Raw genomic sequence first — 6,000 nt, 5'->3', positions numbered from 1 at the left:
AACTAGCTCGAAGTGGTGGCAGGTGCCTGTAGTCCCAGCTACTCAGGAGGCTGAGGCAGGGGGTCCAGGCTGCAGTGAGCCATGATTGTACCACTGCATTCCAGTCTGGGTAACAGAGCTAGATTCTGTTTCAAAAAAAAAATTAGCTGTGCGTGGTGGTGGGCACCTGTAATCCCAGCTACTTGGGAGGCTGAGGCAGTAGAATTGCTTGAACCTGGGAGATGAAGGTTGCAGTGAGCCGAGATCACGCCATTGCACTCCAGTCTGGGCAACAAGAGCAAAATGCTGTCTTAAAAAAAAAAGAAACCATATACCCATTTGCAGTGATTCCCCATTCTCCCGCAGCCCCCACCGCCCCACCACCAGCTTCTGGCAACCACTTTCTGTCTCTGTAGATTTCCCTATTCTGGGTATTTCACGTAAATGGAATCATACGCCATGTGGCCTTTTGCGGCTGGTTTCTTTTACTGAGCATAGTGCTGTCAAGCCTCACCGATGTGGCAACATGTGTCGACGTTTCATTCCTTCCGAACAATATTCCATTGCGTGGATGGACCACATGTTGTCTGTCCAATTCATCTGTCGACACACATTTGGGTTGTTGCCACTTTTTGGTTCTTACAGATAATACTGCTGTGAACACTCAGGTGCATTTTTGTGTGTGACCCTATTTCCATTTCTCTTGGTTAGATACCTAAGGGTGGTGAATGTGGTTTTTTAAAATTTTTTATTAAAAACTTTTTTTTTTTTTTTTTTTGGAGACAGGGCCTCACTCTGTCGCCCAGGCTGGAGTACAGTGGTGTGATCTCAGCTTACTGCAACCTCTGCCTCCCAAGTTCGAGTGATTCTCCTGCCTCAGCCTCCCAAGTAGCTGGGATTACAGGCACGGGCCCCCACGCCTGGCTAATTGTTGTATTTTAGTAGAGACGGGGTTTCGCCATGTTGGCCAGGCTGGTCTCAAACTCCTGACCTCGGGTGATCCGCCCCGCCTCGGCCTCGCAAAATGCTGGGATTACAGGTGTGAGCCACCGCGCCCAGCCAGTGAATGTGTTTTTTAAATTAAAAATAACGTATGTTCTTTTTTATGTATAATTTATTTCTTTTTATGTTTAAATATCTTTCAGTTTGTTAAAAGGACATGCTAATCTGCTCTGTGTTGTTCCAATTTTTAGTTTATATGCTCCCAAAGTCAGCTCGTGTGTACTTAATTACAAAAGTGATTCATTAGAGGTCACCAAAGTAACAAATTGGAAACAAGAAAACATTTCTCACCTTTAAAATCTGTTCTGTTTGAATGTGTATGTGCAGCTTTATTGGCACATAATTCAAATATCATACAAGGCCAGGCATGGTGGCTTATGCCTGTAATGCCAGCACTTTGGGTGGCTAAGGTGGGAGGATCACTTGAGCCCAGAAGTTCAAGACCAGTCTGGGCAGCATCGGCAGACCTCATCTCTACAAAAAAACGTTTTTGTTTACGTTAGCCAGGTGTGGTGGTGCACACCTGTTGTCCTAGTTGAGGATGAGGCAGGAGGATCACTTGAGCTTCTGAAGTCGAGGCTACAGTGAGCCAAGATTGTGCCACTGCATTCCAGCCTGCGTAACAAAGGAAGACCCTGTCTCAAAAAAATAAAAATTTTAAAAATGTTTAAAAAGAAGATATTGAGGCCGGGCACGGTGGCTCAAGCCTGTAATCCCAGCACTTTGGGAGGCCGAGGTGGGCAGATCACCTGAGGTCAGGAGTTCGAGACCAACCTGGCCAACATGGCGAAACCCCATCTCTACTAAAAAATACAAAAATTAGACGGGTGGTGGTGCACACCTGTAATCCCAGCTACTCGGGAGGCTGAGGTGGGAGAATTTCTTGAACCCAGGAGGCGGAGGTTGCAGTGAGCTGAGATCACGCCACCACTGCACGCCAGCCTGGGTGACACAGCGAGACTCCATCACAAAAAAAAAAAAAAAAGATATTGACACACTCATAATGTCCCCAAAGATATCTGGTGTGCCCCGCCCTGCAGATGTGCGTTTGCTAATACTTACGTTCACAGCATGTGACACAGCAATCGTGTGGACGGAAACTGTGACAGCTTCTGCCCTGTGCAGAAGGCAACCTGTGTCAGGCCCCTCTGATCCCACATGTGCCCATCAGTAATGACCCATTCAGTGCAGATTAGACATAAAACCAGCTTTGACTTCAAAGGACCAAGCAGCTAAGAGTAAGAGAAAGAAGGAGGATTTTCAGCTGCCTGGGAGTGGGGAAAGATATTCAAAGGGCTGGAACCTCTCTTTCTTTGGCAAAAAAGAAGGCCAGAAAAACCTTCCAAAGAGAAAAAAAAAACCTCTGGGGAATCGTTATATTAAGATGGATGGATTATGGGTGATTTATTTTCTTTTAAAAGAAAACTGCTTTAATGATATTATATTGCTATTACAATGTTTTACTACTAAGAAAGATTCTAAGAAGCCACTGAGGGTTATGGATGAAAAAGAATGGTTTTATAAAACTCAGCAATTCTTAAGAAGAGTACAGCCAAAAAGGCTTTCTCACTCCTTTATAGTTTCTTCCAATAACTGGCTCACTAAGTCGGAGGCTGAGCAGGCAGACAGCTGCAGACCTAAGGGAAGCTGTAACCATCTAATCTGCAAGAATAATAGTGACTTAGAGCACATAGGAAAAAGCAGATAAGAAAAGGTATAAAAGGTTTCTCTCTTTAAAATCATTGTAAAAAAAAAAATCAGGAATTCTTGACCATTCATGATTAGTAAGAAAGGCTGCACCTAAAATTTTTTTTTTTTAATTTTATATTACAAAGACAAGGTCTTGCTCTGTCACCCAGGCTGGAGTGCAGTGGTATGATCATGCCTTACTGTCACCTCGAACTACTGGGCTCAAGTGATCCTCCTGCATCAGTAGCTAGGACTACAGGCCACCATGCTTGGCTCATTATAAAATGTTTTTTAGGGCTGGGGTCTTGCTGCATTGCCCAGGCTGGTCTCAAACTCCTGAGCTCAAGTGATCCTCCTGTCTCAGCCTCCCAAAGTGCTGGGATTACAGGTGTGAACCACTACCCCCTGGCCAGTGTTTGCCTTTTAAAATCTCTCTCTGTGTAAGTATCCAATCTCAAATTATATTTTCTCTATTGCAAAAATAATTCCTACAAGCATTTCTCCTTACATAGTGATTGATAGTTCTATTATGTAGGTTCAAGTGTTTTAAAAAGAGTTCCACTTATTCTAAAAAGTACTATGAAATAGAAAAACATACTTGTCTACTCAGAAGCACAGTCTAGAGGCGGCAGAATGCCTGGCACAGAATCTACTTTCCACTCCTTCACCAAGTACAGACATTGTGAACTGATCACAGCACTCTTCTCCACTAATCTAAAGACTGTCTCTCTAGCCTCTCTATCCCTTTTTATTCTAAAAAGCAACTTGTAGGAGTGGATCAGAGCTGGCATCCAGGAGGGTGTGTGTTGGGTGGGGCGGGGGTAAGGGGGGGAAATCGCATCTCTGTGCAGGTGCAAAACTAAGACGCCTCCCAGTGGTGGAGATTTCTAATTGCAGGCACAGTACTTAGAGGACCAAAGCAAGACAAAAGGGCAGTAAATGAATGAATGATTCAGTCTAGTCTTCTGTAAATACATTCCTCCTAGAGAAGAGTTTTGAATTTTAACATGAGTTTTCTTTGCTTTAGGGATTTTAAGACTGGCTAATAGAAACATTTCAGGTGACAGTTCGTAGCAAAGGGCCTTTAGAAAACCTCAGATTCTGGTTGGGTATGGTGGCTCATGCCTGTTATCCCAGTACTTTGGGAGGCCGAGGTGTGTGGATCACTTGAGGTCAGGAGTTCATGACCAGCCTAGCCAACATGGCAAAACCCCACCTCTACAAAAATACAAAAATTAGCTAGCCATGAGGTGGGTGCCTGTAATCCCAGCTACTCAGGAGGCTGAGGCAGGAGAGTAGCTTGAACCCAGGAGGCAGAGGTTGCAGTGAGCTGAGATTGCACCATTGCACTCCAGCCTGGGTGACAGAGCAAGACTCTGTCTCAAAAAAAAAAAAAAGAAAAAAAAGAAAAGAAAACCTCAGATTCTTTCCCCAATATCCTCTTTGCCAAAGGCTGACCCTTCTTGCTGTCCCAAGCCTTGCATCTCCAGCCTGCTCAAGATTCCTCACTCTGCAGACTATATGCAATATGCTTTGGATACAACCTAGGGACTATTTCCTGATCAGTCTGTGCCAGGCACTGGGCAAAGAAATCCACATGCCTCATTTAGATATTCCTCATAACAACTTGTCCTAAGACAAGTGCCCTACCCCATTTTCCAGGTGAACACATTGAGGCTCAGAGAGGGGAAGCAATTTGGCCAAGGTCACTCAGTGTCTTACTCAGGGACAGGCAGGATTGAAACATTTTCCTGGCCAAGCTGGGCCTACAGGCCCTACAATGTTAGCCCTATGTTGGGCCCCTCTTTGACACCAGGCCACCCTTCTCTTGCCGGAGGAGTCCAAGACAGGTCAGCTGTGCCCCTGGGAATGTCCCACCAGGGCTGGGCATAGGCAGCCCACATGGGCCAAGGGGTGCCTGTCGGGAGGGAAAGGGGACAGTGCAGGGTCCCTGGGCCAGTTCTGGACCTGCACTGTTCTGGAGACTGCCCTAGCGTTCTGCAGCCAGAGTTTGAATCTGGCTGCTGCTAGCTGTGCAACAGTTTGCCACCCTCGCTGGCCTCCCTTTCCTGTGCCAGATCCCTCCTCTGGGGGCGGCTGTGATAATGCATGTAGTCACATAGATAAGGGCTCGGGGCTGACACAGTGGAAAGCAGGTCAGTGGTCACCCCTTTATCTCTGTCTCTAACACTGTCTCCTTCTGTGTGTGTGTGTGTGTGTGTGTGTGTGTGTGTGTGTCTCCTGGTACTACTGTCTGTCTCTCTGTCTTTCCCTCCCCCTCTCTTCCTTTTCCTCCCTCCAGGGGGTCAAGGGAGGACACAGGACACAGCCAACTTTGGCTTTGTGAGGCCCCAGCTTGCAGACATAGGGCAGGCCCGGGGTGGGGGTAACCCTGGCCACCTGCCAGCCCACCTCCTGGGACAGGCCCTTCCCTCTGTTCAGGCCCCTATCTCCCCTACTCACAGCCCTGAATAGCCTCCACTCAGGTGTGTCCCTAGCAACTGGGAGCCCTGGGCCATGCCTGCTGAGGACAAGGACACTGGGTTCCTCCTGGGAGAGCATGGAGGGGGTCATCTCCCTTAGGAGCCACCCTCAAAGACTCCCAGGGCTGGGGCTGGGGCCCCATACAGAGGAGCTCCCGAGTTAGCCCTGACACTTGTGGTTCCTCTGCCCCATCTTTCTTCCTGGAGGTGGAAGCCTACATGGAAACCTCCACACAGCACTCAGGAGCACTCCCAGGCTGCAGACAACAGCTCCTGGAGCCTGGAATGGCAAGGGCTGCTGTTTTACATGTAAACCACACACACAAACCAGAGACACACACACACCACAGACACACAAACATATACAGACACAGACACATAGACACATACACACTTCATTTTTAGGGCAAAGGGTGCCTGTGCCATGCATACTTTTTCGCACAAAATTTTTGTCAAACAGTGCAAAGGGATTCATAATGAAAACTAACACCCGAGGCCAAGGTGGGCGGATCGCTTGAGGTCAGGAGTTGGAGACCAGCCTGGCCAACATGGTAAAACCCTGTCTCTACTAAAAATACAAAAATTAGTCCCGCACGGTGGCGTGCCCCTGTAGTCCCAGCTACTCAGGAGGCTGAGGCAGGAGAATTGCTTGAACTCGGGGGACAGAGGTTGCAGTGAGCTGAGATTGTGCCACTGCACTCCAGCCTGGGTGACAGAGAAAGACTTCCAACTCAAGAAGAAAAAAAAAAAACCAAACAAACAAACCTAACACCCTTGGTCTGTCAGTTCACTTTCCTGAAAGCAGTCAGTTTCTTGTGAATCCTTCTAGAGAAAGTGAATGCATAAT

This window comes from Papio anubis, chromosome 16 (assembly GCF_008728515.1).
Source record: "Papio anubis isolate 15944 chromosome 16, Panubis1.0, whole genome shotgun sequence".
Classification (NCBI taxonomy): domain Eukaryota; kingdom Metazoa; phylum Chordata; class Mammalia; order Primates; family Cercopithecidae; genus Papio; species Papio anubis.
The sequence above is the reverse complement of the archived record's forward strand: the minus strand, read 5'-3'. Positions refer to the sequence as shown.